The 26,597-nt window shown below is 41.6% G+C and overlaps 1 long non-coding RNA gene across 1 annotated transcript; it reads left to right on the forward strand.

Annotated features, from left to right (window-relative positions):
* Positions 1–456: 456 nt before the first annotated feature.
* LOC138649122 (uncharacterized) lies at positions 457–18,360 on the forward strand. The gene is made up of 3 exons (XR_011315240.1): positions 457–552; positions 4,791–4,893; positions 17,971–18,360. It is a non-coding gene; the product is annotated as an uncharacterized lncRNA (long non-coding RNA).
* Positions 18,361–26,597: the final 8,237 nt, after the last annotated feature.

Here is a 26,597-nt window from a genome sequence, read left to right on the forward strand (position 1 = left end):
GCTTTTAACCAGCAGGGGGGGCAACAGGATTATTATTGAGCTCTGACCCGTTGGCTCAGAGGCTGAAAGCTGATTTGACAGTTGTAGCGAGCGAGCACTCTGCTGAGATACACTTCATCAAGCCTTTTGTAAAAGGTTATGTTTTTATCTTTCCAGATCCTTTCTGCAATACGCTCTATATTTCCTGAGTGTGTTAGCTAATGGATTTTTAAGGGTTTACTTAAAAAAAACAAAATAAAAAAGCAGAACTCAATAAGGTCGTTCTAATCATAAAATGCAAGATTGGTAGTTTTCAACTTATGTGCAAGCACATTATAAGAATACCAGTGGCACTGTGGATTGAGGAAGTCAGTATGGAACTGCATGTCTCCATCTTGTATATCCATGTGTTATGCTGAATTTCTTATGTAACCCTGTGGGGTTTGTGCAAGTTTAATAAAGCCGCTGCTCTGAACTCACTGATTGGCTGCAGCGCTGTTGACATAACGTCAGCTCTGCAAACTATAACAGAAACTGAGATCAGCAGTGGAGACAGTGCTGGGCCCGGGAAGGGTGAGTAAAGAAAATTAAATCAGAAAACCTCTTTAACTGGTTAATGACCTAGGATATTAATTTTCGGAATAGGTTGTTGAATGATTATGAAGCTGGGGGGATGAGCCTGGTACATAAGCAGCAGATGTCGGCTGTGTTACATAACCGTCATCTGCCTGTAACTACAGTGGCCGCAGTGTGCACTGACTGCTTTAGCTTAACCACTGAAATGCTGCTCTAAATCTCTGACAGCCACATCTAAATTATGCCATAGTCGATGCACACGCATGTCAGCCGGGGGACTGCTGAAGACTCCCATAACTGCCATCGTGGTCCTGAACTCTATAGGAGAAAGACAATTTTACTATGTATTATATAGTGTAAGCAATCAATCAGTTACAGGTTCAAGTTCCAAAGAGGACAAAAAAGTAAAAAGGAAAAAAACATTAAAACAATATAAAAAAAATAAAAAATACAATACGTAAAAGTTTAAAGGCAACCTGTCTTCTCCCCAAATAATATTAACTTGCAGGTACAGGGCTAATCTGCAGGCTAATAGCGTTACAATAGTGTCTGATACCTTACAGAAAGCTCGGCTAATTGGAGGAAATGAACTTTATCCCTCCTCGGAGGCACCGGTTTTCAGATATAGAGGAGCGGCCAGAGCAGATGCAGTATAGTCACTGCTCAATACACAGTACACTGTGGCTGTAAGCTCACCCGGTACTTTGACAGCTTGTGAATTTGAAATCTCCTGTTCACATGGTTTTTCCCAGGAGATTTAATTTGTGGGGAAGTTATTCTCCATAAACGTCACTTTCGAAACCCAAAAGCATATTAAAAGTAATATGTAAAAAATTCTAAAAATCCTTATACTGCCCTCTTTGGCTCATCCATGGTGTGTCCACAAAATAAGAAAAAAGCAACACATCCGCACCGCTGTAATACGTTAGACCCTTACAAGACTCCTTCACTGCACTGTGCTGCCGTAGATAGCCTCACATATAGCATCACATGCCGGGGTGCTCCTCTGGTAACAGTCCATATAAAATTCCACAAAAAATAAGAAGAAAAAGAAGAGAAAAGAGCGCACTCACCGGTAGTGAAACGTCAGGTTTATTCGGACATATACATAGAAAACGCAGGGAGGGAGGGTAGTGAATGCACCCGGACGACGGCCGTTTCGTGCTCAATACACTTCAAATGGTCCAGTGAGGACCAGTTGAAGTGTATTGAGCACGAAACGGCCGTCGTCCGGGTGCATTCACTACCCTCCCTCCCTGCGTTTTCTATGTATATGTCCGAATAAACCTGACGTTTCACTACCGGTGAGTGCGCTCTTTTCTCTTCTTTTTCTTCTTATTTTTTGTGGAATCATCCATGGTGTGGGCTTCAACTTTGTGGGTACATGCGCAACACCCTCCCGGGCAAACCCAGAAGCCTTGGTCTAGCAACCAAGGCCATGGAATTTCAGCACTTTTGATGCCAATCCAAAGATGCGATGAGGACCGGATGGGTGGTGATGAGGAGCAGAAGGGCAGAGGAGGTGAGTATAAGGTTTTTTAAATATTTTGAAGGCATTTTATGGTTCAGAAAAACTACTGCTTTTTTGCTTAATCTGCACAATTATAAAAAATCTGCATTTGGGAGAATTCAGATGTGTGTATCCAAGTAGATTTCAATTCCATTCAAATGTATTTGCTCATCTTTACAATGCATCTCATCTGTGCAGAGCGGGTTGTCAAAGTGCCAGGTCATGCTTAAAGCTGCTGCTCATAATGTTCTAATTGATGACTGCATTCCCAGGCGGTGCCTCTATAACTGTAAAAGCTACTGGGAGGTATAAAGTAAATTTCCAAACATAATAATCATAAACGTGCATTCTCCCATTAGGCCACATTCACACGTTCAGTATTTAGTCAGTATTTAACATCAGTATTTGCAAGCCAAAATTAGGAATGGAACAATCAGAGAAAAAATATAATAGAAACACGTTCTCAACTTATTTAAATAAATAATGAAAACAACATTGTGGGGACCCCTCTATTCTTGATAACCAGCCATGATACAGCTGAAAGCTGAGGGTTGCAACCCGTTGTTGTCAGTTTTGCCATGCTGGTTATCAAAAATAGAAAGACCCCACATCATTTTTGTATTATTATTTATTTATAGCGCCGGCGCCGGCTGATAAATACTTCCATCGGCCACGCCTGCTCTCACAGTTATTAGCAGCACACATAGTCTGATTGGAGTCGTATTCTATCATCCGAAGCCTCTGTGACCGGAGTTCAACTTTTTACCACCAGTCACAGCTGCTGGGACAGATGACAGTGTGGGATGGGCAGCTCTCTGACCAGCGGTAATAATCTTACTGATAATCAGAGACAGTGTTTGCCGCACTGTTCTGCAGATGACAGCATGACAAACAGCGGATGTTTGGTCCCCATTTGTCTGAATGGGGTCCGAGTTCAAGTTTGGGTTTGGGTACTGTTCTGGTACACAAACCGAACTCTTTTTTAAATGTTCAGCCGAACCCGTATGAGCCGAACATCCAGGGGTTTGTCCATCACTAGTAAACACAAGTATGTAAATGGCATCCTTGTTGTCACATGATCACCCACTTGTGCTGGATATAGAAGGTAATCCTGATAGTGCGCGCTTGGCAAGCTGTCATGATTAAGCAATCTGTAGTCACGTGGAGAGATTGCAGAAGTTTATATTGGGCCCAGAAAAAGATAAGATAAAGAGATGACAAATATAATAAGTGAACCTAAGACCTTATCCATAAGGAAACATTTTGGTTAGTAAATTACATCATTATTGGTATGATAAAAAAGTAATGGGTCTTAAATCAGAAGTGCAAATCTTTCCATGATAATTTTTCTCTTTGTGGGTTAAAAGACTAGCTATGTCTTACAAATACCGATGCAATATACTCACATGTAAATGAAGCCTATGCAAAAAGTAATGAAAATTTCCTAATTTAAATATATCATTATTATGGCTCAGTACATTGAGCCTCGTCAGAGATGCTGAATAATGGTTATGTTAGATAGCAGCGACCAATCAAGCAGAATTAGTTTTAAAATTTGTCAAATTCTTTACAATTCCAAATATTCTACATCTTATGTGCTCCTCTACTCTTTGCAAAAATGGAATGTAAATTAGCACTGCTATATATATATATAGATATACTGTGTATATCTATATATATATATATATATATATATATATGTATATATACTATAAATACACATATACAGGCTGATGCCATTGAAGGTATACAGGTAGATTCTGATATGAGTTTATTCATTTCTTTTTTGCACTTTATATAATCATGCCTATCAGCTAGAATCATATCCATAATAATGTTATCTGCCACTACGCACCTTATATTCTTCTGATCGGCAGTGGATCAGCACTAGAGTCCTGCATTATTATTCTTATACCATGATCCACATGGCCTTATCAAAGAAAAGGTATGATACATGTTACATCAACAATCGTTTTTCTATCATATCATTTAGTATATCATCAATATGCATGTACGGTAATTATGTATTTTGCTATTACATTGTTATGTGTTTATGTCACATTCCTGTAAAATATTGGCAAGATATATTCTACTATAATATATTGCCTGCGTTGATCATCCCTGCCATGTCGTCTTTTTGTGCATTTTGTTTCTTTTATAAACTTCACAATTTTTTATTTTTAATTGTGTTGTTCATTTAATAAAATACATACTTTTAATTGCTTGCTCTTGAACTCAATTCTATATATATACAGTATACAGTATATATATATATATATATATACAGACATACACATATATTCAAAAAATATAATAATTGTATAAAATATTCTATAATTATTTGTACAAAAGGATAAATATATATAAATATATACCTATATATTTATTATACTGTATATTTGGGACCTGTGATGCTAAAATTGATTTTCAGTGCTCCACCTTTTTTCCTTCACATCCACAGAAAGTTATTTTCTTTTGCATGAACCAGTTTTTATTAATATATGATTATCGTTTGCTATAGCATGTGATAAAGTGTTTTGATTGTTGGGAATTGCTGTCAATAATGTTTTTTAGCTAACAATAAATATTCTATAAATATTCTTTATATAAAAAGTTAACAGAGTGATTATAAGTAATTTACACTAAATGTCATTGATTATTGTCTTACAATAAGAAATGTTCTACCTATTATTTAAGATGATGTCTAGTTTATCCCTATATACAGGTTTGCCATCCATCTCACTGGGGAAATATTGCTCACCAGTCAAGAGAGTCTTTCCAGGAATTGTTCCAGCCGTTTTTAGCATGGGGCCTAAATTCCTTATAAGGTTGTTGTTGTTTTTTTGTTTTTTTATGTTTTTTGTTTTAGGTTTTTTTTGGGGGGAGGAGGGAGGAAGAGGGAGGTTGACAGAAATGCTATTACTTGCAAAGGCTTGAAAAAAAAATAACACAGAGAGCTAAGTATTCATCATACTCTGCATACTCATGATATATATGTTTAGCATGTGACCCTTGACGGAGACAAGAATGACAACAGCCAACAGCAGGCCCACCATGTAGCACAATAACCTAATTAGTATTTAATGGTAAAATGGCATATAAACATGAATGGAAAAGGGACATGATGAATGTGCTGAATACATAAGATTTTATGGAACTACAAGCTTTACATGGGAAATATAAAAGGATTTAAAGAAAAATAATTGCCCGAGTTATAAGTCAAGCGAAAGATGTCTGTCTATAAATTCTAGTAAACTCTATGCACGGTGTTGCGTTTGATTATTATCCTGGAGTAGTGAACGTGAACAAGTTAATTAAGTCGTATAACATGTAGCACTGAATATTGCTAAACGCTAGAAGGTAAAATAACTCCAGGATATGGCTTTAATATGCAAAACGCCCTGTTCTCCAGAGAATAGGTTATTACTTAATACTTCAATGATCATGTTCAGCATTAACTACAGCTGGCAAATGAATTTCTTATAAGGTGACTTAAATCAAAGAGGCAAATGTAGCCCACAGTTCTCAGCAAATGTGAAGGGAATATAAAGAAATGAAATGAAAAATAAACATTACAATGAAAAAAAAATCTAAAAAATATCTTACCTATTCTTTCATTTTAACAGTATGCAAAGTGCAAAGTGTAGAAAGATTTTTTTTTTAAATAAAAAAACAACAAAACAGTCCGCAGTGTTATTTCAGGAAAAATGAAGTGTTTCTCTTGCCAGGAATCTCATAGTCTGAAATATATATTATGTTTTTTGTCCAGTTGGAAACTAATGCAAGAAAATATTTGTAAAAAATGTTGATTTCTTTTTCAGCTTAAATCTGTATATAAAATGTATAATTCATAAAATAGCAATTCTTGACTTGAAGACCTTCAAATTAAGGACAAAGTAAATATAATAGCATGTTTCCTTAAAATAAAAAGGATGTAAAATAAGGTCTGTTATTTAAAATCGTATGATGGTTTGTGCTCTACTATTCTGTAATACAGTGAGCCTGGATTTTTAAGAGCTTTCACATGTTCATCAGATTTTCCACACAGTCACAATGTGTATTTTTCTCATGGATTCGTATAGAATCTGTGAGAATAAAATCAAAGCATGTTCCTTGTATTTTTTCACATTGTTTTTACTTGCATTTTTCACTTATTCATATGAATGGGTCAAAAGCACTGCAAAAACGCTGAAATTTTTGGCATGCTCTATCTTGTCAAAAAAGCCGCAGTGCTAACATTTGAAGAGGAAAAAAAACAAAAGTACATGAGATTTTAAGAAATATCATTAATTAACCCCTTTACCCCCAAGGGTGGTTTGCACGTTATGGACCGGGCCAATTTTTACAATTCTGACCACTGTCCCTTTATGAGGTTATAACTCTGGAACGCTTCAACGGATCCCGGTGATTCTGACATTGTTTTCTCGTGACATATTGTACTTCATGATAGTGGTAAAATTTCTTTGATATTACTTGCGATTATTTGTGAAAAAAACGGAAATATGGCGAAAATTTTGAAAATTTTGCAATTTTCCAACTTTGAATTTTTATGCAATTAAATCACAGAGATATGTCACACAAAATACTTAATAAGTAACATTTCCCACATGTCTACTTTACATCAGCACAATTTTGGAACCAAAATTTTTTTTTGTTAGGGAGTTATAAGGGTTAAAATTTGACCAGCAATTTCTCATTTTTACAACACCATTTTATTTTAGGGGCCACATCTCATTTGAAGTCATTTTGAGGGGTCTATATGATAGAAAATACCAAAGTGTGACACCATTCTAAAAACTGCACCCCTCAAGGTTCTCAAAACCACATTCAAGAAGTTTATTAACCCTTCACGTGTTTCACAGGAATTTTTGGAATGTTTAAATAAAAATTAACATTTTACTTTTTTTCACAAAAAATTTACTTCAGCTCCAATTTGTTTTATTTTGCCAAGAGTTACAGGAGAAAATGGACCCCAAACCTTGTTGTACAATTTGTCCTGAGTACGCTGATACCACATAAGTGGAGGTAAACCACTGTTTGGGCGCATGACAGAGCTTGGAAGCGAAGGAGCGCCATTTGACTTTTTAATGCAAAATTGACTGGAATTGAGATGGGACGCCATGTTGCGTTTGGAGAGCCACTGATGTGCCTAAACATTGAAACCCCCCACAAGTGACACCATTTTGGAAAGTAGACCCCCTAAGGAACTTATCTAGAGGTGTGGTGAGCACTTTGACCCACCAAGTGCTTCACAGAAGTTTATAATGCAGAACCGTAAAAATAAAAAATCATTTTTTTTTCACAAAAATTATCTTTTCGCCCCCAATTTTTTATTTTCCCAATGGTAAGAGAAGAAATTGGAACCAAAAAGTTGTTGTACAATTTGTCCTCAGTACGCTGATACCCCATATGTGGGGGTAAACCACTGTTTGGGCGCATGGGAGAGCTCGGAAGGGAAGGAGCGCCGTTTGACTTTTCAATGCAAAATTCACAGGAATTGAGATGAGACGCCATGTTGCGTTTGGAGAGCCACTGATGTGCCTAAACATTGAAACCCCCCCACAAGTGACACCATTTTGGAAAGTAGACCCCCTAAGGAACTTATCTAGATGTGTTGTGAGCACTTTGACCCACCAAGAGCTTCACAGAAGTTTATAATGCAGAGCCGTAAAAATAAAACAAATTTTTTTTCCCACAAATATTATTTTTTAGCCCCCTGTTTTGTATTTTCCCGAGGGGAACAGGAGAAATTGGACCCCAAAATTTGTTGTGCAATTTGTCCTGAGTGCGCTGATACCCCATATGTGGGGGGGAACCACCGTTTGGGCGCATGGGAAGGCTCGGAAGGGAAGGAGCGCCATTTGAAATACAGACTTAGATGGAATGGTCTGCAGGCGTCACATTGCGTTTGCAGAGCCCCTAATGTACCTAAACAATAGAAACCCCCCACAAGTGACCCCATATTGGAAACTAGACCCCCCAAGGAACTTATCTAGATGTGTTGTGAGAACTTTGAGCCCCCAAGTGTTTCACTACAGTTTCTAACGCAGAGCCGTGAAAATAAAAAGAAAAATTCCCCCCAAAATTATTTTTTTGCCCCCAGTTTTGTATTTTCTCGAGGGTAACAGGAGAAATTGGACCCCAAAATTTGTTGTCCAATTTGTCCTGAGTGCGCTGATGCCCCATATGTGGAGGGGAACCACCGTTTGGGCGCATGGGAGGGCTCGGAAGGGAAGGAGCGCCATTTGGAATGCAGACTTAGATGGAATGGTCTGCAGGCGTCACATTGCGTTTGCAGAGCCCCTGATGTACCTAAACAGTAGAAACCCCCAACAAGTGACCCCATATTGGAAACTAGACCCCTCAATGAACTTATCTAGATGTGTTGTGAGAACTTTGAGCCCACACGTATTTCACTACAGTTTACAACGCAGAGCCGTGAAAATTAAAAAAAAAATTTTTTCCCACAAAACTTATCTTTTAGCCCCCAGTTTTGTATTTTCCCAAGGGTAACAGGAGAACTTGGACCCTAAAAGTTGTTGTCCTATTTGTCCTGAGTGCGCTGATACCCCATATATTGGGGTAAACTCCTGTTTGGGCACACGGGAGACCTCGGAAGGGAAGGAGCACTGTTTTACTTTTTCAACGCAGAATTGGCTGGAATTGAGATTGGACGCCATGTTGCGTTTGGAGAGCCCCTGATGTGTCTAAACAGTGGAAACCCCCCAATTATAACTGAAACCCTAATCCAAACACACCCCTAACTCTAATTCCAACGGTAACCCTAACCACACCTCTAACCCTGACACACCCCTAACCCTAATCCCAACCCTATTCCCAACCGCAAATGTAATCCAAACCCTAACCCTAACTTTAGCCCCAACCCTAACTGTAGCCTTAACCCTAACTGTAGCCTTAACCCTAACTGTAGCCTTAACCCTAACTGTAGCCTTAACCCTAACTGTAGCCTTAACCCTAACTGTAGCCTTAACCCTAGCCCTAACCATAACCCTAGCCCTAGCCCTAACCCTAGCCCTAACCCTAACCCTAGCCCTAACCCTAACCCTAGCCCTAACCCTAGCCCTAACCCTAGCCCTAACCCTAGCCCTAACCCTAACCCTAACCCTAGCCCTAACCCTAACCATAGCCCTAACCTCAGCCCTAACCCTAGCCCTAACCCTAGCCCTAACCCTAACCCTAGCCCTAACCCTAACCCTAGCCCTAGCCCTAACCCTAATGGGAAAATGGAAATAAATACATTTTTTAAATTTTTTTTACTTTTCCCTAACTAAGGGGGTGATGAAGGGGGGTTTGATTTACTTTTATAGCAGATTTTTTAGCGGATTTTTATGATTGGCAGCCGTCACTCACTGAAAGACGCTTTCTATTGCAAAAAATATTTTTTGCGTTACCACATTTTGAGAGCTATAATTTTTCCATATTTGAGTCCACAGAGTCATGTGAGGTCTTGTTTTTTGCGGGACAAGTTGACGTTTTTATTGGTAACACTTTCGGGCACGTGACATTTTTTGATCGCCTTTTATTCCGATTTTTGTGAGGCGGAATTACCAAAAACCAGCTATTCATGAATTTCTTTTGGGGGAGGCGTTTATACCGTTCCGTGTTTGGTAAAATTGATAAAGCCGCTTTATTCTTCGGGTCAGTACAATTACAGCGACACCTCATTTCTATCATTTTTTTATGTTTTGGCGCTTTTATACGATAAAAACTATTTTATAGAAAAAATAATTATTTTTGCATCGCTTTATTCTGAGGACTATAACTTTTTTATTTTTTTGCTGATGTTGCTGTATGGTGGCTCATTTTTTGCGGGACAAGATGACGCTTTCAGCGGTACCCTGGTTATTTATATGTCTTTTTGATCGCGTGTTATTCCACTTTTTGTTCGGCGGTATGATAATAAAGCGTTGTTTTTTGCCTCGTTTTTTTTTTTTTTTTCTTACGGTGTTTACTGAAGGGGTTAACTAGTGGGCCAGTTTTATAGGTCGGGTCGTTACGGACGCGGCGATACTAAATATGTGTACTTTTATTGTTTTTTTTTTTTTAGTTTAGATAAAGAAATGTATTTATGGGAATAATATATATATATTTTTTTTTCATTATTTAGGATTTTTTTTTTTTTTTTTTTTTACACACTTGTAAAAAATTTTTTTTTTACTTTTTTACTTTGTCCCAGGGGGGGACAATACAGATCGGTGATCTGCCAGTTTGCACAGCACTCTGACAGATCACCGATCTGTCTCAGAGCGCTGCAGCGTTACCAAGTGCCTGCTCTGAGCAGGCACTTGGTAAGCCACCTCCCTCCCTTCAGGACCCGGATCCGCGGCCATATTGGATCCGGGACTTGATGCAGGGAGGGAGGTAGGAGACCCCCGGAGCAACGCGATCACATCGCGTTGCTGCGGGGGTCTCAGGGAAGCCCGCAGGGAGCCCCCTCCCTGCGCGATGCTTCCCTGCACCGCCGGCACATCGCGATCATGTTTGATCGCGGTGTGCCGGGGGTTAATGTGTCGGGGGCGGTCCGTGACCGCTCCTGGCACATAGTGCCGGATGTCAGCTGCGATAAGCAGCTGACACCCGGCCGCGATCGGCCGCGCTCCCCCCGTGAGCGCAGCCGATCGGCTATGACGTACTATTCCGTCCTTGGGAAGTAAAGCTCACCCCACATAGTACGTCTAATGGCAGAAAGGGGTTAAGCTGGTACTGTAAAAAGCTACATTTTTCTGCACCAAATATTCAATGTAAAAACCGATGCAAAATTTCCAAGTGTTAGCATACCCTAGGAATTACCCAAGAAATTACTGAATGCATCATACTATGATAAGCACTAGTGATGAGTGAACGTGCTCGCCACTACTCGTTACTCGTCCGAGTATCGCTATGCTCGGAGTACGCGGAGAGCAGCGAGCATTTCCAGGATTTTTCGGCAGTAACTGCAGTCTCTACCCAGCAGTTTTGGCGGACTATAGAGACCAAATCATGGTGCAGGGATTGTCTGCCAGGCCATGACACCCCGCAGCCATCTTTGTTGTGGTCGTGCAGTGATTGGTTGGGCCGTACAGCATCATCCTGAGTATAAGAGACCTGGCGCCGCCCCGCTTGCCGCATTCTGTTCCTGTTTCAGCAAGAGTAGGGAGAGCTGGTGCCGAAATAGGGTCAGAATCGTGTTTTTTAGAGTTAGTGTAGGTCTGCAACTCTTACATCCACAACTCCTGAGAAACCAACAGTCCTTTTTAGGGCTAATTTGTGGGTCCTGATATTGCAGCACTAGGTAGGCAGGGTACAGCATATCCACATCAGTGCAAGGCCTGCAGGCACTGTATGTGCGTCCATTGGTCCCACTGCATCCCTCCCAAAGCTCCATAACTGCCTGATGCTGCAGCTTATTTACTGTCTATATACCTTTTTTTCCCCAAAATTCCCCCCCCCCAAAAAAAAAAAATATACAGTCTGTTCTGTCAGACTGAGGCCTGTTGAAAAATTATAGTTTGTCAGGCGCCTTTTCCCCGGACACTTTCGCACATGCAGAGCGCACGGCCCCAGATCTAATCACTGGACTTCTAATGAGAATGGTCCTCCCTCACTCTTAGAGACCAACAAGAAAGTGCACATGTTTGAGCACGTTTGATATTTTCCTGTCTGACGAAGGTCAATGTTATGATCGAAACGTTACAATGATATTCTGGAATTTGCATCTTCAATAAAATAATTTCTTCTTCAAGCATACACATTTTGAGTGCCGTAACATTTTTTTACATTGTATTATAAGGGTTTGGTAACCCCTGTTTCAGGCACCGAAGTATAAGAGGAGTGACGTGTCAATTTTCTGAAAATGCATAGCGAGGACAGCAGCATTAAATGGGGAAGGAGGCATATCTCCCTAACAGGCAGGAAAAAGCAGTGTGGTAGCCACAGACAGAAGGCGTGCATCCATTCCCCGTTACACCAACATGAGTGAACTAGCCATTGCACCTGTGAGATCTTCCTCAGTCTGGCTATTTTTTAAAGACTCTACCAATAACCCCAAATAGGCCATTTACAGCACCTGCCATGCCCGTTATAGCAGTGGTAACAAAACAACCAGCCTGACCACCACCAGCATGATCAGGGACATACAAGCAAAGCACCCACCTTTGTGGGCCTAACCCCAGGCTCCAGAACCACTGCCTGCTGGTCACACCACTGCTTCTTCCACTGTTTTGCGTAGAAGCCAATTCCCAGTACACCGTGCATGTGAAGATGCCTCTAGCCCTGTACCTGTTACGGCCCACAGTCAAGCAGCACCATCAGCAAGTGCATCCACGTCCTTGTCCCAGCACAGCATTCAGTTGTCTATAATCCAGTCTTTGGAACGCAAGCGGAAATACCCAGGCAAAGCCCCACAGGCCACAGTCCTCATTTCTAATATTTCTCTTCTGCTTGCGCTAGAAATGTTGCCTTTTAGGCTTGTTGAGATGGAAGCTTTCCGCAACTTGATGGCGGCGGCCATCCCAAGACACTCGGTCCCCAGTCGCCACTATTTCTCTCGGTGTGCCATAACTGCATTACACCAGCATGTATCCCCCAGCATTACCCGTGCTCTCAACAATGCTGTTACCTGGAAATTCCACCTAACCACGGACACGTGGGCAAGTATTTGTGGGCAGGGATGGTACATCTCAATGAGTGCACACTGGGTTAACATAGTGGAAGCCTGAACCCAGTCGGTCCTTGGGATGAAACACATCCTCCCCATGCTGAGGATTGCTGGCCCTACGTCAATCAGGGATGCCCCCAGTCTTCTGCTCCTGCACCTTCTCCTCCTACTCTTCATCCTCCATCTCTGAAATCAACACATCAGTCAGAAGCTGGAAGCACTGCAGCACTGCCTCAGCCAAGCGGCAACAGGCTGTGTTGAAGCTAATCTGCATAGGTGACAAACCGCACAATGCAGAAGAGTTGTGGACAGCGCTGAAAGAGCAGTCAGATGTTTGGATGACACCGCTGAAACTACAGCCAGGCATGGTCGTGTGTGACAATATCCGTAACCTGATGGTGGCTCTGAGGCAAGGTGAGCTCACACATGTAACTTGCTTCGCCCATGTGCTTAACCTCGTGGTTCAACATTTTCTGAAAAGCTACCCAGAGCTGCCGGATCTGCTAGTGAAAGTATGCCATCTGTCTGCCCTTTTTAGAAAGTTAGCTACAGCTTCAGTCGCCCTTGACGTGCTTCAGCAGTGGTTTTAGCTTCCAGCTCACCGACTGTTGTGTGATGTCCCCACGCTCTGGAATTCTATGCTGCATATGTTGGAAAGGTTTTGTGAGCAGAAAAGGGCCATTGTTGACTACCAACATCAACAAGGCCATAGAATTACAGGTCAGAGTCTACACATAAGACCTCAGGAGTGGACATGGATATCAGACATATGTAACATCCTCCAAAACTTTGAGGACTGCACCAAAATGGTGAGCGGCGATGACGTCATAATTAGCACCACCATCCCACTTCTTAGCATTCTGAAAAACTCTCTGCTCACAATCAAAGAGGATGCATTGCAGGCGGAGCATGAGGACATGGAGCAAGTAAACATACAGGGGGATTACACTCAGCCCAGCCTCATGTCTTCTCAACGTGGATTGGTAGGCAATGAGGAGGAGGAAGAGGAGGAAGAACAGGAGCTACTTTTATGCGCTATAGACGGTACTACAAACACATCTGTATTAACTTCTGACCAGCGGGGATGGCCTGAGGACAGGGAGGAGGAGGAGGACAGCATGGTCCTGTTGGTGAGGACATGGAAGTCTTGCCTGTTAGCAGTCTGGCACACATGGCTGACTTTATGTTGCGCTGCATTTCACGTGACCCTCGGATTATCAAAATTTTGGGTGACACTCATTACTGGTTGGTGACCCCACATTGGGGTATTGGGCATGGCATTTCACTGGGCCTCCTTCTTAACTCTTACTCCTGCAATGTCTCTTGAATTACTGCCACTAGATCACCAGGGTGAACGTGCTTTGCACTGTTATGTGCAGGTGAAGTTTGGTCAAGGGGGGCTGTGATGGCACTAGTCTATTTTTACAAAATTTACCCCACATTGAAGAAACCACATCCTAGTTGGAAAAAAAATGGCAATTTGTAAACAAGATTGAAATGCTGTATACCGAATGCATTCAGACAATTACATAGCTGCATTTCTTGTAAAACATTTAGAGATGTGACAGACAATGCTCATAGTGACACAATCTTGATAAATGTTTGTTTATTCACTTCACAAACAGGTATAAGCTTCTATGTGTTTGCTGTTTGTCATTGTAAAACATTAAGGTTTACTGAAACTATGCCGGTGGTGGTTTGAGCTAAATCCTTGTGGCTTTTATTTTCTAGGGGTTTATGGCCCCTCGTCTGATGAATCAATGATATCTCAGTTTCATCCAACCTTGAAAAGTGGCCACTTGAAGATGTGGGTGAAACTAGAGTTACAACATAGTGTTATTCACTATATAAGACCAGAGAAACTTGACTAAGACAGATGCCAAAACTGGAATACCTGTACATGTACAGTGTGCTGATACCTGCATAATTCGGGACGCCCATGCAGTGTAGGTAATCTCCCATGGGTTCTCTGTCTTGGTGTTGCTTCTCTGATATTCCAAACAGATGATGTTTAAAAGCCTCTTGGTAATGATCTAACTGTACTGTATGTAGTTAATCTTCATATATACGTAATCATTATATTTATTTAATCCTTATATGTACTTATTAAGCTGTGTATGTTAACACATACAAAAGTGTACGCACTCACACTATTCAATCATACTATTCCTTTAATTTTGTAGTTTGCAATAAAATTGCCTTGTATTGCAAGTATTTGCCTTTTTTAAAGCCAAATCTGAACCTTAGTGTTAAAAACTTGTCAAATAAAATTGCCAAATTCTCCTGTAAATAATTGTACAAAGAGAGAACCATCATACCATTAAAAAATGAATGAATTTTCCTGGGCCCATCCAGTATGTGGGTTCTAAGGCCTAATGAGGTGCATATGACTGACTATGCAGCAGGGCTCGCCTTCCTGCCAATGTATAAAACAAAGGAGTATGCTGCACACAATGCATATTGTGAAGTGGATTTTCCTGGGCTCATCCAGTATGTGGGTTCCAAGGCGTAATGGGGTGCATATGACTGACTATGCAGCAGGGCTCGCCTTCCAGCCAATGTATAAAACAAAGGAGTATGGAGCACAAAATGCATATTGTGAAGTGGATTTTCCTGGGCCCATCCAGTATGTGGGTTCCAAGGCCTAATGGGGTGCATATGACTGACTATTCAGCAGGGCTCGCCTTGCTGACAATGTGTAAAACCAAGGAGTACGGGAGTACAAAATGCATATTGTGAAGTGAATTTTCATGGGCACATCCAGTATGTGGGTTCCAAGGCCTAATGGGGTACATATGACTGACTATGCAGCAGGTCTGGCCTTGCCGCCAATGTGTAAAACCAAGGAGTAAGGAGCACAAAATACATATTGTGAAGTGGATTTTCATGGGCCCATCCACTATGTTGGTTCAAAGGCCTAATGGGGTGCATATGAATTGGTAGCAGGGCAGGCCTTGAATTCAATGAAACACTTTTTCAGGAGTCCCCCCTGGACATCTTATGACAGGAGTATTGTGGTGCGTCGTAATTCTTGGCAGCCCATCCACTCACAGAATAGGCTTCAACAGCTTAGGAGACCCACAGTTTAATATTGGCCCTTTAAGAAGATTAATGCTGCCTGATGCACCAGTAAAAATAGGCTCAGTGACTTTAAGAATCCCTCCTTCGTAAATAAAACAAGATGGGTCTTCTTATGTGTCACACACCACATGGCCAGCTAGGGGTGTTAAATGTTACAATGACATTTCCCAGTGAATGCATTTGTAGTGGTTGAAAGCAATGTTAAAGTTGAAAAACGGTTCAAAAACGCAGCGTCTGAACTAAGCCTAAGTGGGAGAGGAAATTTTCGGTCTGGGGTTAAATATTTGGCCTTACAGGCAAGTCATTAACCTGCAAAGGATGTACCTTGACATATTTCCAAGCAAAGCCTGTTTTGGTTTCATTTTCATGTGCCTTTTTTGGCACCGGGAAAAATGGCATGAATCTCTGAAAAAAATGATTAAGGCTGTGAACTAGGAGTAAGGAATGCTTCCAGGGGCGATCACCATGAGGTTCCTTTGTCATTTGAGCAGTGTTTCCATAATTATCAGACGTTTTTAGACCTTAAAAGGACCCCTGGGGGGGATCGCAGTAAAAATACTCAGGTCTCACATAGACTAGCATTGGGCTCGTTGTTCTGGACGAGTACCCGAGTATTCCAATTTGCTCGACCCGAGCAACGAGCACCCGAGCATTTTAGTGCTCGCCCATCACTAATAAGCACCCATAGGCACACCAAGTAATGCTGTCAGGCCTCACCATACACAGGGTCATTGTTGCATGTACGGCACTCAGTATAAGAAGGCAATACAAAGGAAACATGAGTTCATTTTGGAATGCTGTGGAAATCTTATTCAGGGCGACCATTAATTATAATTCTTCACAGTAGAAGGGAGGTAATGGCTTACAGGAACAAAGCTATTACACAGTTCTGAGCAGGAGTTGATCACAGGGGTTTTATTGAAGCTTATTTAAATCAAGCAGAATCAATTCTTTTTATGTAATGCTTCATCAACATATATGAAAGTCTCTTCACAGATAACTTCTCTTCACACACAGTTTTTTTAACCTAAGCAGAGGTGTACCTTGCTCATGCAGTGAGGTGGGTGAGGGGGATGAGTCTGGTGGTGTAGCTCTCTCACTTCTATCTTGAGTGGTGCTCCTGGCTGTCCTGACTGCTTCTATTATGATTACATCAATCGCTTCCCAGGAAGAACTGGTCTATACAGCTTGTCTGATTTCAGTCTGACAGGAAACTCTCTAACACACATCTTCCTCTTGGTTGTATCAGACACAATAACAACTTCCCCAGCATCCCCTGGGTCTGAGCTAACCACTCCCTGTCTGCTATAATCATTTTAACCTCTATAGTTGTTTGCTGATTCTAAATCAACATTGCAGCTTCTGTCTGTCACATCATGCCTTAAGGTACCTTCACACTCAGCAACTTTGCAGCGAGAACGACAACGATCCTTGATGTTGCAGAGTCCTGGTTAGCGATCTCGTTGTGTTTGACATGCAGCAGCGACATCACTGGTCGGAGCTAGAAGTCCAGAACTTTATTTCGTCATCAGGTTGGCGTGTATCGTCATGTTTGACATCAAAAGCAAAGATTGCCAGCAATGTTTTACATGGAGCTAACAACCAGCGAGAACGATAAGTGAGTCGCCGTTACGTCACTGGATCGCTCCTGCATCGTTCTGGAGTTGCTGTGTTTGATGTCTCTACAGCGACCTAAACAGCGACGCTCCAGCAATCGGCTCGTTGTCAATGTCACTGAGTGTGACAGCACCTTTAGTCATTGAGGGTCATCTTCTGTAACTTTAGTGAAAATGCTGTGGTTTCTTACATCTGATTGTGTACTGTTACACCCGATCTGGTCCCTGTACCTTCGCAGGGTCCCCGTCGGGACTACTGCTCTGTGCCGGCTCTACCCAACCTCTGATTCCCCTTCCTCCTCTTCTCCCTGGCACGCAGCCAGCTGGTTCTCGGGCTGTGTGCTTAGGTCTCTTAAAGAGACAGTGTGCATTTTCCAAAGAGTGCTTTGGACCAATGGCACGTTAATGACCACTATTTCTAGCCCATCCACCATAGGGAGGGTGCCAGAGCAGCAAGTATCCTCTGTTGCTAACTTCCGCTTTCTGCTAGCATGTGCTTCTGTTTCTGAAGTTCTCTGCCAGTGCTCTGCTTACACTGTTTTTCTCCACAGACTATCTGCTACCCATTACCTGGCTTTCCTGGACGACCTTCGATCTGCCTACTCCAGTTCCATCTCGTCCCGCCAATCGATTACCCGTACCTCTGGACTACGTCAGTACCGCCGGGACCAGCTTCTACCTGTACCTCCAGTATCCACCAGTTAGCTCTATGTCACCTGCTAACCCTGCTTGTCCGTCTGGCACTCTAGGTCAGCTATTACGAGTCTGGGGTCTAACTGGAGGTAGCACCCATGTCCCCCAGGCATCCCATTCTGACACTGTTCGAGCTGTCTTACCACAGTTGTTTGGGGCTCACGTAGTCACGCCCCCTTCAGAGCCCCCCAGACCGTGGTCCCAATGTTCCACATTAAACTACAATAAAAATGAATGTGAACTTCACCATCTGTGCCTCCGTTTCCATTTGTTACATGTACATTGGTCCAACAGGAGTTTTCACACTTTTCTGGGCCCTTGAACTCCATTCTAGCTATGAAATGAACCAGGAGTATTTTTCTGTATAGCTAGGTAGACTTATACAGATAGATACAGTATGCTACAGGTAAATTAAAGGACAAAGACATTACAAAAGTGTTCAGAAAACCAACCTCTTATATTTATAGTGATAATCCATATTATATATATATATATATATATATATATAGAAAAAAATTGGAACAGCATCCAGTATTACCTCAAAAATGTGCAACGCTTTCCTGACCACCGAACCAGTGGTCTCCAAACATAAGAGCAAAAAAAAAAAAAGGAAAACAGCACAAAAAGTAACTGAAGAAAAAAGTAAATTTAATGCCTGAACGGCATGGCGACGTTTCGGATATACTATCCTTTTTCAAGCCATATATTATATGTATATAATTTACAAAGATGAATGCTGCACAATATAAACAGTAAGATAGAAACAAAATGAACATTTACAGTACTATAAGTTAAAAGCAATAGTACATATAAATATCATAGTGTACTTAGTAAACACTATATGTGGTAAAAAAAAAAGAGTGATAGTAATCCCACCAGTGTCAATGTGTACCTTTCGGCTTTAAAAAAAAGTGCTAACTAAGTGCCTTATAAAGTATATATAAACTATTGCTTTTTACTTACAGCAGGATGTGTGTTCATTATGATTCTACCTTAGGTTCTGTCTGTTTAATGGCCAGTGTGAACATGCTCCTACCCGTTACATGTATTCCAACTTATATTCCAGTAAATTTCATTTGGTTTTACAATATGAACAGTCTCTAAGTATCAGTTTGCGGTGCTTATGACAAATGATGGCTAAACAAACAAATATGAGGGTTTGTATGAATCACAGGAGTTTGCAAACATTAACGTTGAGTAGTATTAACATTCTCTAAGTGTCAGTTTGAGATGCTTATGGCAAACAATGGATTAAACTACTGGTATTGTGGAGATCCTAATGTACCACAGAGAAAACACAGTCACTATGTCCCATAAAATATCAACCTTTATTAAATATACATAAAAAACATAGCAAAAGAACAAGTACATAAGGTAAAATGGGGCTGGTAAAACCAACTGTATTGCAACACCATCATACACATAGGGCTACATGGTACCCACCACTGCATCAACACATAAGAATATGGTAGTCTATAGCACATAATGTGAACGGGAATATGGACCTAGAGTATTGGTATCTAGTAATAGCGACCTACAAGGCAATGGACTTATACAGAGAGTATACTGCCAATGCAAAGAAACATTCTCGCTCAATCGTCCATACCCGGTCATGTATCCACAAACACATGTAGAAGTAGCCACATATATTACCCGGATATTTACCTGGTGTGCGCCAGCAGTGGGGGATTGTGTGCTACAATTTCATTATCTATTGGTATTGTGGAGCCATAGCTGCTGATTGCAGAAATCCTAGAAGTCTCAGGAGATAATAGCAACAAAAGAAGCTGCATGTTGTCAGAATTCAAACAAAAGGCAACTGAGCACCATACTGTCTTGATACTCAGATAGGGGTGTGTCCAGCTCAATCTGCAAGGCCTAGGGAGATGTCACTGAAATGCACCAGCAACTGGTAAAGCTCAAAGTGGAGTACAGTAAAGGGCTGCAGCTATGTAGGAAGGGAATGGACCCCGGCCCAGAAGTCGAGACAAGTGCGTAATAGTCAAAGCACAATGACCAACCCAGTTTTTTAGAAAAGCAACATTTCTTTTACAGATTTTATTTGCTTTTTTCGACAACCACATGGATAACCATTATAGTCAATAGTCTTCTCTGGAGAAAACCAAACAAAGCTGACAAAATACAAAGTGGCACGACAATTCCATGTCACTGACACTACTTCATACACAGCAAAATTATGTTTCACAGACCTCTCCTGAATAGAAACCGGGTAGCAAAATTGTTTCTATATACTAGATATGAGCTAGCTTGTTCAGAAAACGTTTGCCAATCTCAAATTTGGTATGAACGTAGCTCATTCGGATTCATGTTTGGATTCCCTAGCATTTTTCCTCAAAGTTGGCAGCATTCGGTCACAGTTTGGCAAATGATCATGCTTCCACTAATGCTATTTTAAAAACTTGGTCTAGGATAGTGCTGCTGTATGATGAGCGGGGGACATGTCTGATGTGGGGAGGGGGTGATGAGAGGTGGACCTTTATTCTTTTTTTTAATAAACTTAATGTGTGGAGATTCTGGCAGCCAATCAAGGCGCAGAAACCACCCACAATGTCCACACACAAGGCTTTCTGTGATTGACTGCTGAAATCACATGTTTCTCTCCATATAAAGAATGGACATGTTGTTTTTGCGCCATTTTGTCAGTGTAACAACACAGAGAGGCTGCTCCTGCTGCAAGTAGTCAGATATTGTAGTTACATAGGCAATTTATTGTCAGTTAGCCAGTTAGACAGAGTGTGAAATTAACCTTACAGTATCTAACTCGTTTGTGCTAAGAGTGTGGGCTAATACTCTATTGCAGGCACCAGACCTTAATTTATAATTAAAATCATTTGAGCTAATACTGCGGTGAAGGCACCAGTCTACATTTCAGAATATTAATCCTTTGTGCTAAGGCTGGTTTCACACTTGCATTTCAAAATGCATGCGTTTAAAAAAAAAAACGCATGGTGAAAAAACGCATGTAAACGCGTGCAAACGCTGCGTTTTTTTTTACGCATGCGTTTTTGCATGTGGTGAAAAAAACGCGGCGTTTTGACGCATTTACATGCGTTTTTTCATGCGTTTGCGTTTTTTAAACGCATGCAGATAAATGTGTGACAGCTGCCAATCATCAAAATAAAGTAAAAAACCCACTATAAACAGAAAGAGCTAGGGTTAGGGTTGGGGGTAGGGTTAGGGGTAGGGATCCTAACCCTAACCCTAACCCTAAAGGGATCCTAACCCTACCCCTAATCCTAACCCTAAAGGGATCCTAACCCTAACCCTACACCTAACCCTACCCCTACCCGTAACCCTAACCCTACCCCTAACCCTACCCCTAACCCTACCCCTAACTCTAACCCTACCCTTAAAGGGATTAGGGTTAGGGGTAGGGTTAGGGTTAGGGGTAGGGATAGGGGTAGGGTTAGGGGTAGGGTTAGGGGTAGGGTTAGGGTTAGGGTTAGGGTTAGGGGTAGGGTTAGGGTTAGGGGTAGGGTTAGGGTTAGGGGTAGGATCCCTTTATCAATTTTATGGTGTGGGGTGGTTTATCAGTGTGTTTTTATGTTTTTTTTTAAAAAAACGCATGTGTTTTTAACGCATGCAAACGCATGCACAAAAAAACGCATGCGTTCCCATTGACTCCAATGTGTTTTTTGAACCAAAAAAAGCATGAAAACGCATGCGTTTTTTTGTGTCCAAAAAACGCCTCTCAAAAATACTACAAGTTGCATTTTTGAAAATGAACGCATGCAGTAAAAAAACGCATGCGATTGAAAACGCGACCAAACGCGTACACAAAAAAACGCATGCGTTTTCAATGTTAAATATACGGAAAAAAAAGCATGCGTTTTTTTGTGCAAAAAACGCTGCAGACAAAAATGCAAGTGTGAAACCACCCTAACACTGTGGTGCAGGCACCAATCCACATTTCATAATAATCAAAATCATTTGCGAAAAAACTTTGATGCAGGCACCAGGCCACATTTCATAATCAAAATTGTTTGAGCTAATACTCTGATGCAGGTCTAAGCAGGTTGCTGGATGCAGTGATAGACAGAAGGCAGAGTAAGGGCTAACAAACATAAAAGTTTTAATTTAACAGAGGGTTAACTCCTTGCAGGGAGGTGCAGAGTTAAATGGGGAGAAAAACAGTCCATTTGTAAAGGATATGCAGAGTTAAGGAACAATGAATCAGATAATGGCAGTTCTTTTGAATGCTGTGGGGGAGTCAATAGCGCCAATAGCGACCGGCCGGTGCTTGTACAAGAAAAATCAGCTGGTAACGGTGGTTCATCTTCTGGCAGCAACGGTCGGGCGCACTGCACTCCTCTCTCTGTGCTGCTCGCTGCCTGTTACCGCCAAGTCTGTAGCGCCAACAACAGATGGCATGACATTTCTAAAAAAAGGTCCTGTAGACAATGGTCCGACGATGAGGGCATCAGCCAACAGTCCTGAACTCTGCCCTGGCTCTTAGACTGGCATGCGTCGCTTAGCTGAACAGGGCTCCTGGCTCTTTCCTTATTATTGCGGTCGGCTCTGACCGCGTCCCGGCATTGGATCGCCGCGTGTTGATGCAGTCCGGCTGTGCACCCACCGGAGCCTGCTGCGCATGCACCTTGCTCTGTCAATGCTGACGGGAAGCTGCCCGAATCTGTGTGTGCTTTTGCTTATAACCATGCCCCCTAGCGTCCGGATCAGGGAACCTGTCCAGGCATTTTTGCCTTCCCCGGACAACTTGGGACGCAGCCTCAGCAGTTCCGGACCCGGTCTGGCACAGATACCCGCAGTCCAGTCTTCCTCCTTACACTCTCCCTCTCCTTTAGCTCACGATTCCATGCATGAGGACTCTTTGTGCCCCTTTATGTTCGTCGAACATGGGCCAGATGCTCACAGTTTTCGCACCCATTTCTGCCTCTTTTGCACTTTGTTTAACCAAAGAAGATTATTCTGCATATATTGCATGGGTGGAACACCAGCATGGTCACACTGAGCATTTTAAGGAACCTCGAACTTTCTCATCAGGAGTACTCAGAACTTCAGGTATCTCATACAGAATTTCGACCTCGGGCTCTTCTCCATGGCATTCAATGTCCTCCTGCACTAAGTCATCTGACTGCACTTCATCATCAGGCTGCAGCCAGGACTGGCATTTGGGGCAGGCAGACCAATGCTTGGGTTCCCCACTCACAAAGGGTGCCCCCTGCATCTACAGCCCCTTTATGAAGTGCCCAAAGGGTGTACAGCAGTGAATTACCATGTGCATCCTCTAGTCCTGTAGCGTCTCTCCCAAACCCCAGTCCAGCCAACCTATCTCTCTCTTTCTCTCTGCAGTCACGTTAGAAGCTGAGAGTGAGGGGGAGGGGCCCAATTACAGCACAACAGACAGCGGTCAGAGCTGGACCAGGAAGATGCCTGCAACCCTGTGTGTCTGTGTCCTCTCCCCTCATCATGGCTGCTCCTGGCACTGTCCTGGGAATGGATCTGTACAAGTGAAGCCGCAGTACCTGGTAAGCATATATGTATATCTGTGTGTGTACATGTGCAGTATACAGTGTGTGTGTCTATGTATATGTATAAAGTAGGTGGGTGCATGTATACAGTATATACTGTAGTATGATTGTTTATATCTGTGGTGCATGTGAGTGTATATATATATATATACATATATATATATATACATACATGTAAATACAGTATATAGTATGTGCATGTATATTTGTATACCGCATGTGTGCAGTACATTGTGTAAATATATATAAACTGTATATATATATGTGAGTGAGTGGCCCGCCAGGGCCTGGGATACTCGGCACCGAGTCTGGTCACAATTAAAGGAGTAGTCACGGTGGCACCCGGTCCGTGCCCTGGGCACTCAAGTAAAGGGAAAAGGTTTTTTGGAATAAAGTTTATTCACAACGCCACCTATGGTTCTCGGTCAGAAGGGACCGACGCTGCTTACAGGGGTCCTCTGGGGTGATGTTGTTGCAGCAAGATGGTGACGCTTTTCACAGGTTAAGTGGGGTCCCCGGGGCTCCCAAGGTGTATGGCAGGGATGGTGGGTTGCTGGTAAATAATGGAGAACACAGGCTTGCAGTCTTTACCTGGTTTACTGACGTAGTAGTCAGCCTCAGTCCAGGGTACCGGCAACAGGTGCAGAAGGAGTCCATGCAGCCCAAAAACAAGAAGAAATACCCTTACTCCTGTCCTGGGACAGTATCTGCGTGGTAGTAAAAATAAAAGTAAAAATAAATAACTTGGCACTCAACTTGGTGGATAGTGGTAGTTAAGAAAAACAAAATTTATTACTTTCGAGTAGCAGTCCAGAATATTAAGACGTTTCGGTCATTTACAACAGACCTTCTTCAGTAAACTGCACGAATATATAACAGTGTATTACAATTACAATGTTGGAAATCAAACAAAGAAATCAAAATAAGATAAATCTCAGAAACAAAAACACAATCAAAAAATAAGTGATGGAGGGGAAGGAAGGAAGGAGAGGAAAGGAAAATATTATATTTTTACATACCCGACTGCTGTAAAGGTGAGGTATAGATGATCCTAGTGTAAGTATATATAGAAGACAGAGGGGTCCCATGTAGGAATCCCAATAGGACCTATCTGATAGCGGCCAAATAGCCTGGAACAGTAGAACAATGTATTAGGACCAGTGCCATATAGGTGGATTGGGTATATGTAGGAGATGTATATATATAAATGTATGCATATATACACTAACCCAGATTGTAAGTCATCAGTATTCATCCACTCCAGGATAAGAAAGAATGTAATAGGGGACACGGAGCTGCAAGGGTAGAATAGTGGGAATTAAGTCTCAAATAGTGAGACTAAACTATAGCAGGAATTAAATCATTAATAGTGAGATTAGACCATAGGAAAACATGAAGGAGCAAGAATCTCACCTAATAAAGATGTCAAGAGGAGTATATGACCTCAAAAGTAATTTCACATGTGTGGCAGAGCAGTATATCCAGCGTTTAACACAAGTAACAGAGTAGTTGATACTCCAAACTAATGGAGAGCTGGAAAAAATAAGTTATATGATTTGCCATAAAGGAGGATTCCAACAGACAAAGAGGACTAAATATTATATATATATATGTACACACACAGTTTATGTAGCTCACCATATAAAGAAAAAGTCCGAAGGAAATGGGAGCTAGAAACACCCTCTTGTAGGTTAAACTAATGGGCACAGGCAGCTCCTAGGAAAATACATGAAATGGAAGCTAATAGTATAATGACCCCCAAATGTAGGGATAAAGTTGCAACTTTATCCTGTGCCCATTAGTTTAACCTACAAGAGGGTGTTTCTAGCTCCCATTTCCTTCGGACTTTTTCTTTATATGGTGAGCTACATAAACTGTGTGTGTACATATATATATATAATATTTAGTCCTCTTTGTCTGTTGGAATCCTCCTTTATGGCAAATCATATAACTTATTTTTTCCAGCTCTCCATTAGTTTGGAGTATCAACTACTCTGTTACTTGTGTTAAACGCTGGATATACTGCTCTGCCACACATGTGAAATTACTTTTGAGGTCATATACTCCTCTTGACATCTTTATTAGGTGAGATTCTTGCTCCTTCATGTTTTCCTATGGTCTAATCTCACTATTAATGATTTAATTCCTGCTATAGTTTAGTCTCACTATTTGAGACTTAATTCCCACTATTCTACCCTTGCAGCTCCGTGTCCCCTATTACATTCTTTCTTATCCTGGAGTGGATGAATACTGATGACTTACAATCTGGGTTAGTGTATATATGCATACATTTATATATATACATCTCCTACATATACCCAATCCACCTATATGGCACTGGTCCTAATACATTGTTCTACTGTTCCAGGCTATTTGGCCGCTATCAGATAGGTCCTATTGGGATTCCTACATGGGACCCCTCTGTCTTCTATATATACTTACACTAGGATCATCTATACCTCACCTTTACAGCAGTCGGGTATGTAAAAATATAATATTTTCCTTTCCTCTCCTTCCTTCCTTCCCCTCCATCACTTATTTTTTGATTGTGTTTTTGTTTCTGAGATTTATCTTATTTTGATTTCTTTGTTTGATTTCCAACATTGTAATTGTAATACACTGTTATATATTCGTGCAGTTTACTGAAGAAGGTCTGTTGTAAATGACCGAAACGTCTTAATATTCTGGACTGCTACTCGAAAGTAATAAATTTTGTTTTTCTTAACTACCACTATCCACCAAGTTGAGTGCCAAGTTATTTATTTTTACTTCTATTTACTGGTGTGGGAAACCTCTCTTGAGCACCGACACAGCTGTGCCGCGCTATACTTTACTAGTATCTGCGTGGTAGGCAACTTGAGCTGTTCTCTTGTGGTCTCAGACATGGCAACTTCAGGCTCTAATTGCTGCTGTACCTCAGGCGTCATATGGGCAATTTACGTATAGTCCTATGCCCTCCGGTTCTGCTGTGG

Source organism: Ranitomeya imitator, chromosome 9 (assembly GCF_032444005.1).
Source record: "Ranitomeya imitator isolate aRanImi1 chromosome 9, aRanImi1.pri, whole genome shotgun sequence".
NCBI lineage: Eukaryota > Metazoa > Chordata > Amphibia > Anura > Dendrobatidae > Ranitomeya > Ranitomeya imitator.